Raw genomic sequence first — 14,294 nt, 5'->3', positions numbered from 1 at the left:
CTATCAGCAAGTTTCTTCCAATGTAAGAAATACTGTGACTTGCCTAGAGTAGGCATCTAATAAATGTTTATTAATTTTATTTAATCTAGTATAATATCTCTACGGCCTCTTTGGTAGCCAGATTCTTGAGCATTCTTGTAATGTTTGCTCATGATAGCTCAATTCTCAGAGGTGAACTTGAGGTGAATGATTCTGAAGTGATTTCTGGCCCCGGGTCCCCTTCCTATGATGTCAGAGACACAGCTTTCTGAGGTGACTTCAGGACAGAACCCTGGAGAGGTCTTTGTTCAATGAAGCCACACTAAGAGTCTGAAAGGATCTATTCAAGGGTTCCTAAATGTCTCCTCATGGCTCCAGCTGAGATTTATGCCTCTGATTTCAGCAGGACCCTGGGTGCCATTTGGTCTTTCTCATCTCCATGATTTGAACCTGAGAAATCACACTGCCTGGCTGGCACTTTTCCAGAACACTTCCTCTGATGAGAAAAGAAAAACAAGGCCTTGTAACACAGCAGAATGCATGCTGCCTGTCCTGGATCCACAGCCTAGGCAAAACAGTCTCCAGGTTCCTCAAAGCTCAATAGTATGATGTAGTGATAACACTGTTGCTTATAGAAATGATCGATGTAAGGGACACGCATGCCTGATGCCAGCATCTTTTGTTCTGGTCTCTAGATTAGCTCTATCACAGTCGAACAGACTCACAATGGAATTAGTAATCAGCATCATTGCTAATACTTACTGAGAGCACTTACCATATACCCTGCACTGTTTTAAGGTCTTTACATTGATTTATTCTTACGACTCTGTAAAAGCAGACACTAATGTTATTTCTATTTTACTGGTGAAAAAACTGGAGCATAAAGCTTTGAAATAGATTGCTTGAGATCATGCAGTGTGACAGTTTACAGCAGCATGCAAATTTTTTGACACTACTTTCTTCAAAAAGGGGAGTATAATTTTCCCTCTCCCTTGATTTGAGCCAGACTTAGATACTCAATTCTAATGAACAGCATATGGTGGAAGTTAGGGCATGTGCTTCTTAGGCTAGGATGTAAGACATTACCCCCTTTTACCTGGCTTTCTCAGGGGTTGTTCACTCTCAAGGAAGCCAGGGATCATGTGGTGAAGACTCTCAGGCAGCCAGTGTGTAGGCCCACAAGGGGAGGACCAAAAACCAGACCAACGTGTCAGCCATGTGGGTGAGCCACCCTGGCAGTGGTTCCCCTCCTGCCCCAGTCAAGCCTTCAGATGACAACAACCACAATAGCCCCTGAGGCAGAACTGCCCAACTATGTCACTTCTGAATCTCTAACCTAGAGAAACTGTGATACAATATCATTTTCAACAATTAAGTTTGAATAATTTGTTCTGTATTCATAGATAACTAATATAGCTTCTAAGTGGCAAAGTCAAGATACACATCAAGGGGTTCTGAAGGCAGAGTCTACATTTTACTGCTATACCTTCTCCTGATACTAAGGAGATTATTAATAAGCTCAAATTCTAGCAATAAATGTCAGTAAATGTTTTATCCAAGCTGCAGGAAATTCTGATGTGTTTTTAGATACTTAGAAATCAATGATGCACATGAGCTATGTAGTCACTTCTCTCATTAGCTCTTATGAATTAATGCTGGTCAAGGCCTTTTGCCCTATGTTGCATTTTCTGGGTTCTAGGCAGACACTACCTTTCCATTAGCACATTACTTCAGAGAAGACCGTTACAGTTATAATTAGTCAGATTCTAGCTTTCTTTAGGGTCCTTCCTGTCCTGAGAATACACCACAGTCACTTTATCCAAATTGGATATATATTCAATCTATCAACCTCAAGTATTAAGCATCTTTTACAAACTATTCCTTTTAGGCTGGGTGGAAAATATAAGCAACTCATCTCTTAGACAGGGTAACTTCTGCACATAGCTAGCTATTTCCCATAATGTGTTGATTAGGACTGCTTAACTTTCAGAAGGTTGACTCTTTGCTGCCACCTTATTGATACCATGAATGCTAATACCCATGGCACTGGGCTTTGCACAGAGTGGATATTCAGTGAATGACAGCTCTTATTTCTCTCCCACATATGCAGTCAGGAGCACAATAGTCTTCTCAAATTGCTAGACAGCTGTTAATAAGTAACCATTATTTGACATAACCCCACTGGCTGCAGCAAACATACATTCCCTACTACCCTTTTTTCAGCAACAAGTTAACTGAAACATCTACTCAGAGAGTTAGAAGGCACATGCTGAGTAATTTCCTAGTCATTTAGAGCCAGACCAGATGGCCTTAAAGAGCTTTAGTGACTCTCCAACCAAAAAGAGTTAACCTGGGATTCCAACACTAGTGACCCCTCCACAGAGATGCCAGTCTCTCTGCTGCCTGTGTGTTCTTCACATGGCAGCCATATTTCTGTTCTTAAAATCCAAAGCATAGTTCAAGTTTTCCACCAGGTAATATAAACCTGGCCAGTTTCTGTCCCTGGCCTACCTCGTCTTCCAACAATTCTCACATTTTCAACCTAATAACATTGAACTTTATGTAGTTTCCCCAGTAGTTATCCTCTCCAGCTCCACATCCCTTCTTCTAACCTAGTTAACTCTTATTCTTGTAGCACTCAGCTCACAGGTCAACTCATCTGGGGTATCTCCCTCCCACGCCACCTGACCTCTGCCCTTGTTCCTTGCTCTTCACTGCTGGAGTGGACCCCCACCCTCTATGCTCCAGGATTACTCTGAAAATAGCCCCACACACTGAATATGCTGTGTTGACACTATGTGTTTGAATGCTTATCTCCCCTACCACATTATAAGCCCCTGCCAATGGTGGCAGAGTCATATTTAACTTTGCATTCTCAGTGTCTGGCAAACAGAAGGTGCTTAATAAATAAGATAATATATGCAAAGTACTTAGGCTAACACTTGATGTAGCAAGCATTGTTGTTAATTTGGTGGTGGAACCAATTGTTACTGCTCACCTATCCACAAACCAGAAAGAGCTATTTTGCTCTCTTCCTGGTAACAGCTAAACAGAGAAAAGCTGAATGAACAAAAAAAGAAAGAATTAGAAAGGACATGTAGAAATCAATGAGGAATCTAAAGACACTAAAAAATAAGCAATTAAATAAAATCAAATGAGACTAATGAGAAAATTAAACAAAAACAAGGGGAATTTAACAAACTTTCCTAGCAGCGAGATAGTCCCCACTATGAAAGCAGCTTTGACAGAAGTGGTAAATTCCCTAAAATCTGAGTCACTGAAGACCAGACCAGACAAACCGCTTGAAAGAATACAGGAGTAGACACCAGGGTACTAGCTGAATTAGTGGGCTTTTTTCATCTTCAATTTCTCTGATTCATTCATAAAATATTTATAACAGGGCTGCAAAACATTTGATACATCTTTTCCCATTTGTTCTCCTTCATTTTCCAAAGGAAAAGTATACAGTATTAATATTTATTTAGTTAACATTACCTGGCAAAAGGACTGTGCAAGATCAGAAGGGTGAATATCTAACAATAACAATGGAGAAGACAGAGATGGCCATCTTACTGGAAACTTTTTTGACACAACCTGATTATTTTGATTAGGTCTATATTGGAAATAAAAAACTTGGGACAGATTGCTTCTGGGTGTTTGTTGATTTATTCTTTGGATAAAATTGGTCAGAATATACCTCCTTAAAATAACAATCACACATAGCACATGAGTTGTACTTTCTCTTGCTCCCCTTCTGCCTACTCCTCTTCCTCCTCCCTTCTCTGTCCCTTTTTTCTGTCTCAGAGTTCCTAGAAACCAAGCCAAGCACTGGAATGAAAGCACTGATATTACTATTCTTTTGCAGTTGTTTTTTTTTAGCTTTTAAAATATAGTTAGGTTTTTCCAGCTCTTTGTTGATCAGAATTTTGCCTAAAAAAAAAACTTTCAGATGTATCTTGGAAAGATTATTTTAGCATAGTTCCCTCTTTTACTGTAGCTGGATTCTGGATGCTTTAATATGTTTTGGTATGGCATTAACATGTAAAACTATGTGAAAAAGAACTACATTATTAGGGCTTCGTGAGCCTCAAGCAAGGTCATAGGATGTGAAGGGTGAATGGGAGCAGGGAGCCTCTTGTACAACCCTTTCAGTTTTATCAACGAGGAAACGAAATCTCAGGATGTATAGTAAGGTCAAAGGCTAGTGAAAGTCAAAGTCAGGACAGGATCCCAGATGTCTTAATTCTTCATCTAAAACTTTTCGCATTATACCAGGTGGGTAGAGTGTGTGGAGACAACTGAGCTGTTGTATATTTTTTCTTTTTCTCAAATATAATCCTAGAAACATAACTATAATGAAAATAAGAACAGCTAACATCCAGTGAATGCTGACTTTGTGCCCTTCACTGTTCTACACTTTTTACCTGTCTTAACTTATTTGAGTCACAACATCATTACCCCCATCTGACCAATGAGGAAACTGAGGAAAAATAGGTTATGTTACTTTCCTAGGGTAACTTACTTTAGGTAACAGATGATAGAAAACATGGGACCTCCAGGCTTGGCTCCAGAGCAGACACACCCACCCATGATGCCTGATGGCTTCCCTGCAAAAGCAAACCTTCCTCCAAGTCTGGGATAGCAATTAAAATGCCCATTCTTCTGCCTGAGTGTTGATATTTCACTGTCATTTTCGTAGCTTTCCATTTTTATAGCCTCTTTTAATGTAACTATTAATAATAAATGTGCAATCTCTCAGAATTTCTGAATATAATCACACTGATTTTGCAATGGTGTGAAAATATACTTTGAAATTTTTTTCCATCTTTGTGAACTATCTAGATGTAAAAATAAAATACTTTTATCAGCCCACTGATAAAAGTAAATTATGAACAACAAGACTTACAAAAGAACCAGCATAAAAATCTACAGATATGAAAAGAAACTTAAAAATATCCAACACCACTGAAGAGTTTTTGAGCATCAGGTGTGCCAAATACCAAATATAGGTCTCAAATTTGTTTTTCAAAACCACATTTAATAAGAATTTTATATTTTGCTCTAAATAGCAGAAACAACTGGCCTAACAATTTGTGGAAAATGATTTTTCACTGACAAAAAGAAGCCTTCAAAATGTATATTACATTCAAAAAGTTTTAAAATGATATGCCATTTGGGAAAGAATAAATAATGTGGAAGACCTTGAAAGTCAAGACTAAGGTTTCCTTTGGCAGCTATGAACTTGGGGTTCATTGATGAGCATCGTATAAATACCTCTCATTTGCCCCCTAAATATAGTCAGGGAAACAATCAGCTGGGCACTTCCTGCAATTTGGCAATCCTGATCTGTGACTGTGGGGCAGCTACGAAGCCTGTACCATCAGCCCACGCCACACACTCCTATGGATTTCTACCCAAATGTCTGCCAACCTTCACATTCCCTTGTATGATTACGTTCTAGGTTTATTTCAGTCAGTATTTAGACATGATTGGGTTAAAAAAAAAAAAAAAGCAAAAATGTCAATAGATTTGTAATTTCCATTTCCATCTAGACCAATTAGAGTATCCATGATAGGTTTTACATGTGCTATCCACAGCATTTCTTATTCTAAGGAATGCATTGACTTTTAAACAATAAGTAGCTGATTACAAGGTGAACAGAACCTAAGTCACCAAAAATAATTAACCTATTTCCACAAAACTACTAGCTTTAAGAGAATCCTGATTTGAGTCAGGCTGGGACAGAGTTTCTATATTCCAGTGACTACTCTCTCTAAATAGAGTAACTCCTAAGTGATAATGGCCCAGCTCTCTTACTAAATGAGTACTGTCAATCTAAAATCATTCACTCTTCAGTTCAGGGCTTTTGTTTGTTTTCTTCTTGTTCTAATTGAAGCAGAGGTAGAAACAGATAATCAGCTTCTAGTAACTGAGAACCATGGTGTCCCTGCCTGTTTGGTTGTTAGTGGAAAAATGTTAAAATGCCATTATCTTTCTCTTTGTCAGAAGTTTCAGAAATAGACAATCTCCAGTGCTTAAGATCATGTAAAGATTGTTCTCCTCACACTGCCAGGAAAGTAGATTTGGAAACTGCTTATTGTTGCATCCATTTAGGCCTAAGCTTCTTCCCAAGAAATAAGTGATTGTAAATATCCCAGATGACCTGCACCCTTGGAAGTCATCTCCTCCCTCTGGTTGCCTTGAAGACAGACTGACTATTTTTCCCTTCCTGGCATTAGGATGGAGGGAAGGTAAAGAGGGAAGAGGGAGCAGGGGGTGGACAGAAATGGCTTTGATCTTGCCGTGCCACTCGGGCAAGTCCCTCCATCTCTAAGGCCCTTCTGATCCTTGACTGATAAACAGAGAGACCCATTTCTGCCTTGTCAATTTGATGTTAGGAGGACACGTAAAATATACAAAGTTCCTGGCCCTAAATTGGTGATCCCAAATGGCAAATGTACAGAAAGACAGTCCCCAGAGACAGTGGCAGAAAGGCAAGTCTTCACCAGCTAGCAACTGCTCTGCAACTGGAGCCACTGGCTGGAAGATTTGGAGGCTCCGTAAAAGCCTTCAGTTCCTCAACCGGGGCAAGAGAGCCCAAGGTAAGAAATTGGAAGAAGGACGCCTTTCTGTTTCCTAAAGAGCCCATAAGGAAAATCAAGCACTTGGATACCTGGACCATCCTTAAGAGGTCAAGAACTGAACTCACAGGGCAGCACAGAGAGTCTGAGAAGACCCCCTAGGCCAGGAAACAGATGATAGGTGATGTGACTCCATAATGCCAGGAACTTTAGGAAAGCCTATGTAGGGTGTTTATTGACAGCTCCTCCAACTTTAAAAGACCAAGTCAATTCAACTGATGTTCAGAGGCTGATGTCCTGCAAAGAACACAAAGACGACAAAGATCCAGCCCCCAGCCCTCAACAATGGAGAGCTGAAGAAATGAAGACTGCAAACTCCATGAGGGTAGGAATCATGTCTGTTTGACTTAAAGTAGAATGCTTAGTGCTGAGCCAAATGCCTGGCACATGATAGGACTCGAGATGTTCACAGAATAAAATATGCAAAGAATTATGATGTGAAGCAGGTACAATAGATTCTGGAGGCTCAGAGGGTGAAGATGCATTAAAGGATCAGGAGAGGAAATCAGAAAAAGTTTGATAAAATATTGCAAGAGTTTAAGCAAACTTGCGGCAAGAGAAGACATTTCAGGAAACAATGTGAGCAGAAGTGAAATACAAGACATGTTCAGAGAACACATATCTTCTGATACATGCTCTCCGTTCCAATCACACCAAGCTTGCTGTATGTGAGGAGCAGCACCAGAACTGGACCAGCAGGACAGGACCTTGCTGGGGAAAATCTGGAGAGGAGGCTAAGGTCTTTGTACTTAATTCAGGAGACAGTTTTTGAATGAGACAGCGGAAGTTTTATTTCTATTCTGTGCCAGGCTTCAGCCTTCTCACCCCTACCTTGCATCCTTGGAAGATATATATCTTGCTCAGTGCTTTTTCCCCAGCACCACATATAGTGCCAGGAGCCTGGTGGGCATTAGAAAGGTGTTGGATAAATGAAAAAGTGAACCAGGCAAGGGGATGAGATGAGAAGGGCCCATGGCCATTTTTAATAACCATAAGATCATATGTGCTTTTCAGTTACTTTATACGATTAAGCTTTCAAGTTATTACTTTCGGGGATGCCCAAAACGATTTGGTGAGGTGGATAGACTATATATTTGTATTATCTTCCTCAGGCAAGTAAGAAAAGGCCAGTGGAGTTAAATGTACTTTGCCAAGGCAGCAGCTCAAATGAGAGATGGAATTGTGACCAACCTCCTTGACTCTGTGCCACTGAAATTCCTTGACTCTGACTCCAGTGAAGACCAAGTGGCAGGACTGAGCAGCAGAGCCAGGTCTCCCTGGGCAGCCCTGGGCAGTGGGTAAGCCACCAGTTACTCCTCACTATAACTCCATCCAGGTGTCTGTGGGACACACACACCTGGCTAATCTTGTCCAGTGTGGAGATGATGGATGAAGAAGTACTTAGAAATCTTTCAGGATGACTTAAACACAGCAAATGCCTTTCAGTACCTGCAGGAAACAAGCCAGAAAGATGGCTGGATCTGTTCCCTGCTGAGTGATACACAGAGGACAGGCCCTAAGTTGTTGGTAGTTGGTGGCCCTGCCCATCAGCCTTGTATGGAGTGACCCTGAGCAGTGGCAGGCTTTCTTCCTGCTGGTGTGGGAGGGGATGGTGGTGCTCAGCAGCGCCACATGTGTCTGCACGGACCTGATCTGCAGCTACTTATATGACATGAGGAGCAGCTAATGAGGAGCAGCTAATGCTTGAGCCCTAGAGAATGTAGGATTTTCTGTAATGAAAGTGAACACTAAAAAGACAATTAATGTTATCAAGTGAGGTCTTGTAGAAACAAGAAGAGAAGGCAATGAGGCAGTGGAAGTCTTTTGAAAAAAACCTCTTGGCAATAGAGTGCAGTAACTACACGCTTCAGTTGTTACTAAACTTTTCAGTAATTAAAACTTGATTGGGAGAAATGAAAGCCCGTGATCTTAGGCCTTTTTCATTTCGAATAAGATTTTCACAATTAATTCTTGCACCATTCCTCTTAAAGCAAATTTGACAGTGAACTTTGTTCAGTATTCTGACTAATGGCTACTGTCACCTCTGGAGACCCAAATGGATTTCTTTCTCTTTTTAATATAATCAAATTGATTAGATTAAATAGCATTGAAAGGAAAAATGAATAAACACGATAAACACAGACTATGGAGCATAATACAGGGGGCAGGGTGAGGCAGTGGAAAAAAAATATAGGATCCAGTGACAGAAGACCTGGGCTTCAGTCAAGCTTCTGTCGTATAAGACAAATCACTTAATTTCTCTTACCCTTGCTGCTTTATCTGTAAAAATGGAATGAAAAATGACATGTAACTTTGAGGACCTCAGTGAGGAGGGTAATGAGAGGCCATACATGAATGTGCTTTGTGAAAGCCCTGTGCAAATGTTGGCTGCTCTTAGTATTTCTGTTAGCTGTCTCTAAGGACACCTCTGTCAATGTGAGGGAGACTTCATGTGGCATGTTCTGTCTCCTCGAGTGCTGACGTCAGTGGCATTGCACTGGACCCCAAAAGGAAAACCCAACCAATATGTGTAAGGTGATAGTAGTCATGGGTGTTATTAGATAAATTACCAAATTGCTTGCCACCTGTGATATGAACCAGAAAATATTTTTATTTTCCGAAATTGATTTCTAATTTTCTTTGTGGACAGATTTAAATTGTGAGCAGTACTGTAAGGTAAAGAGTTTGACAACATGACTTAGCTACTTGTTTTAGTTAGTTCATGCTGCTTAACAAAATACCTTAGACTGAGTAATTCATAAACAGAAATTTATTGCTCACAGTTCTCAGGGCTGGGAAGTCCAAGATCAAAGGCATCAGCAGATTCAGGGAGGACTTGCTTCTGCTTCAAAGATGGGACCTTCCATATGGTGGAAGAGACAAAGAAGCTTTCTCATGCCTATTTTATAAGGACACAAAACCCTTTCATGAAGGATCCAGCCACATGACCTAATCATCAACCAAAGGTTCTGTTCTCTTAATACCATTACTTTGCGGGGTTAGGTTTCAACATATGAATTTCAGGGGGGACACAAACTTTCAGACTATAGCAGTACTGTATTCAACTATTTCCCTCTACTCTTAACTCCAGTTTTAACATAAAATAATAATTTCTAATAATTGTTGGACACTATTGTATATCTAGCTCTGTACTAGATTATTTCGCTTTGCACAGATTATTTTAATTCTCACAATAAACCTATACCTTAATGCAATTTATAATTCCTACTTTGCAGATGAGAAAAGAGGCTGAGAGAGGGCAAGTAATTTTTCCAAGGTCCCACAGCCAGCAGCTGGAATTCATTTCTAAATGAACTCTTAATATCGCATTGGACACAGAACACTGTGGGAATCCGGAAAACTGCAACTGCCTGGTTGGAGAAAGTATGAGTTGGTTCAACCACTATGAAAATCCATTTGGCACTCTCTTATCGTCTCGCACATTCTCATATTCTGTAACCTAGAAATTTCACTCCAAGGTAGGGAAATTCTCATGCATTATACTAGTATGTGTATGTAGAAATGTTATGGAGGCAACAAAACACTTTAGAAAAGCTCAGACATTCTGTTGACAGGAGGGTGACTAACTTGTCACAGTGAATTATACAACAGTGAAGGTAAATGAACTACAGCTCCATAGAGGTGCAGAGATGAGTCTTTTTACTTTTTTGAGACAGAATCTTGCTCTGTTGCCTAGGCTGGAGTGCAGTGACGCAATCTCAGCTCACTGCAACCTCTGACTCCTGGGTTCAAGCAATTCTTCTGCCTCAGCCTCCCAAGTATCTGGGACTTACAGGTGCCCACCACCACACCTGGCTAATTTTTGTATTTTTAGTAGAGATGGGGTTTCACCATGTTGGCCAGACTGGCCTAGAACTCCTAACTTGTGATCCACCCACCTCAGCCTCCCAAAGTGCTGAGATTACAAGCGTGAGACACCACACCTGGCCCAGAGAGAAATCTTAACATTATATTAAGTGGGGGAAAAAAAACATTACAGAGCACTACCTACAGAATATTACCTGAATATGCAAAACTAAAAAAATGATGAATAGGGATACATACATATGTGATAAAGCCTTTAAAAAATCAAGTGAAAGGTTGAGACAAAATTCAAGCAAATGCTTCCCTCTGATGGTCGGCAGGAGTGGGATACATATGTACAGGTAGATGCAAGAGTATTAGAAACATTCCCGTTATTAAGTTGAATAGTGAAGTCCACAGGTGCCTGCTTGGTGGCTAAAATATAATAGTATTATATGTTATTTGAAATGAAGCACATATCACATAATTACAACTTTCTTTTTAAAACTTACCACTGAGACTTAACTGCAAAAGTAGTATGAAGATGAGTGTATTAGGAGTCTCTGCTTCTCATTCCAACCCCCAGGAACCTAAAGCCTAAATGACTAAAAAGAAAAAACATCAGACCAAGGGCATGGTTATGATTATCCAGGTTTGTTTTTCTGGCCCCTCCAAGCTAGAGGACTACCTGGGGCTCTGAGCCCTGGATAAATAATCCTCCCGGTATAGCAAAGCAGATGAGAAAGATCTAGGCCACCCACACAGCAATCAAGAGCTCCACTGGGTGGGCCAGGAAATTACAATTGTCCCTGCCCTGTGGCAGCACTAAGCCACCTGTGGAGTGGCAGTAGGGGCCGGGAGGAGTAGCAGTGTTCAAGGCTCAGCTGCCTAGCTGGCCCCTAGGGACCAGCAAGTGCCAGTGAGATATCAACACCAGGGCACTCCAGCTGAGGCAATTTAAAAGAGTGCATAATTGCACATAATGGAGTTAAAATATAATTGCCTCATTAAAATGGGTTACTAAATCTCATTGTGTGTGAGTGTGAAAGAGGTAGACAGACATGTGTGTTAAACTGTAAGAAAGCGAAGTTACATGAATGAATGTGAGCAGGTAACATTTGAGAGTGCTTGGCAGTGCCACCTAGACAGAAGAGACCCTGGTTCCTAATGGACTGAGTGTGGAAACCCCCAGCTTATGGCTGCTCTTGTGCAATGACAGCTCAGAGTTGGGACCAACTAAATGTAATCAAGTCTCATCTTTTGCCAAAAGATCTCCATTTTTAAAATCAAAGCTCCAGTTTAGGAACACTTTTCTATTCCTTTGTTGTCTCTAGTTTACCTTGGCATGGCTACCAAAGCAAGCTGTAAAATTGGGACTTTTCATATCTACTTGCCTTCATGGCAGATTCAGAGCTGGAGATGGGGCTGTTTGCTTGAGTGACAGGAGCATGGTTGCAGGGTGAAATACTTCCAAGCAGTTGCACAAGTCCTTATCACCCTGTAAGGGAGCCCATAAAAGTAACATCTTCTGCTCCTTCCCTGAAAGTTTATACACAATCAGGCTTTGGTTAGATTTAGTAAATGCTCCCACCACTAACACACACACAAAGAATGCTCTTCTTTGCTAACATGTGGTACACAAACTACAATGCTTCCTGCCATTATCACCTCCATGTCTGTTCTGAAAATCATCAATGCCCACGTAAGAACTCCTAGAAGAAGAAAAATGTCACCTACTCACCTCCTTTAAAATATTTTCAAGAAAAAAATCAGTAATTTCTGACAATAACCTAGAACTCTCATTATCCCAAGAGCCCCAAGTGGTCATGCTTCACTTTGTTCTCAATTTCCTAACATGAGTACAATCTGGCAATTAGCACAACTTAGCCCGGAAGGAGCAAAGTTAATTTTTGTCTCAAAACCCTCACACATTAAAATGTCAAGACTAATGAGTTATTTTCTTTTCTGTTGTAGAAAGCAGATAAACGTTAACAATCTGGTGTCAGTAAGTGTCACTAACAAGGCCCAAAACATGCAGAGTGCTTATTATAGGTACAGCTTAGGCAAGGAGATGAAGGAAGCAAATAGAGAAGGAAGGGAGTAAATACGAGTTCTATACCCCAGCCCTAACCTGTGTACAGAACGCTGATCATGCCCCATCACCCTTTAAAACAAGAAATGTCAAGTCAACATGAGAGGGCTTAACTTCATTCTAACCAGCCTACATGACTCATCTCTGCTGGTAAGTACCTGCCTTTAAATGCAGATTTTCACTTATATGCACAGATTTGTTTCTATGCGTGATTAAATACTCTGCTGATTCCTCAGATAAGTTCAGAAGTGCAAAAAAGTAGGAGGATAAGCTTTTTAATTACAAGCAATTCAGCCTGGCAAATAGAACTCTCAACCTGTCCAAGTCCTGGACTTCCAAACCTTGCCAAGATCCCCATCTGCTTCTTCTGTGGGAGCTTGGGGAGGGGGTGCTGATTCAAGTTCCCACAGAAAGAATTAGAAAATCTTGGACCAAATGCTTAGTTCTAACAAATAAAGAGCCTCAGTTCTGGATAAAAGTCAAATTGTTAGGATATTCCACTGCTCTGGTTTTGGGATAGGGGTACAGGGGAGTAGTATGAGATGGGGAAATGACAGAACCAGATTTCAGCTCATCTTGATGAAATTTGGAGTCACAAAGGCTACTCTTGTTCCCCCAGGTTTTTTTGGGTATGGGCCAGGGGTGACTGGATGCCCAGAATCCTCTGAGTGGCTCTCCCTACTCCATTTCCATGCCCAGTTTCCTTGAGTGCCAGGATACTCCAGAAGCCTCTGAATGGAGGCCCCTGAAATGTTATGAAACAGAAATTGGCAACCCTTTCCTTGCAAGTTGCCAAGCGAGAGAAGTGTTGGTAGGTGGCGGAGGAAGAGAGAAGGTGAATGCAATGTGTTAGCTAGGAGTCATGACTCAACATGTAAGGTGTCCCCAACTGTGTAGCCTCTGCCCAAGTGACAGGCAGATGGAGAGCAGATGGGCAAGAAGGGTGGAGACAGAGGCAGTATTGGGGAGAGGGTCCAGAAGCCAGAAGTGGCTGGGTGGCAGCTGCTGTGTCACAGCCAGGCTGGCACAGTTATCAGGAAGCCTGGAGTGCCACCCTCTGGTAAGTAAGCCAAGGGTTGGTTGCTAAATCCTGTAACAGAACCCTCCCTACAGGCACTTGGCATTTGAGCCTTAATGGTTTTGGCACTTGGCCTAATTGCTCAGAATATGTGCTCGGTTAGAGAGTAATTCCTTCATCACATTCAGTAAGTATCTGCACACAGCACAGAAGCTGTGATATTTTTATTCCAGTAGTTCTTTGCCGACCACCAAAATTCTATGAAACCTTCCTTGAGGCTACTGGATATAAATCAAACTCTGAGTTTTACATTAAGTTTAGGCTCCAGATTATGAATAATTTTTAATGTAGCAGAATATCTACACGGTAAGAAAACTGCTTTATTTTATTCAAGAAACCATCCAGAAGGAAAGTTGCAACATACAGTTAAAAAAAGGATTCATATTTTATCTTAAAAAACCGAAAGCTGGAAATCAGCCTGACATACTTGCTTATACTTGTTAACGTGATTAAGTACCAAAACTAATTTTGGGATTAAGGTCTTTTTAGTGAGTGAAACAAGATTATTTCTAGTATATGAGATATCTAGATCTTTCAGAGAATAAAGTCGTATGCTAGTATTAAAAAAATCAGTCAGAGTCCACAGAATCCAAATCACCCAATCCAAGGTTTGGGAGAGAAGGATAAGTGAACAATATGAATAGGGCCTCAATATGCTGTGAGGATTCGCTTAATTTACCATGGGATCAAAGCAACTGGA

Source organism: Sapajus apella, unplaced genomic scaffold, assembly GCF_009761245.1.
Source record: "Sapajus apella isolate SASKATOON/1434 unplaced genomic scaffold, GSC_monkey_1.0 scaffold32, whole genome shotgun sequence".
Classification (NCBI taxonomy): Eukaryota; Metazoa; Chordata; class Mammalia; order Primates; family Cebidae; genus Sapajus; species Sapajus apella.
The sequence above is the reverse complement of the archived record's forward strand: the minus strand, read 5'-3'. Positions refer to the sequence as shown.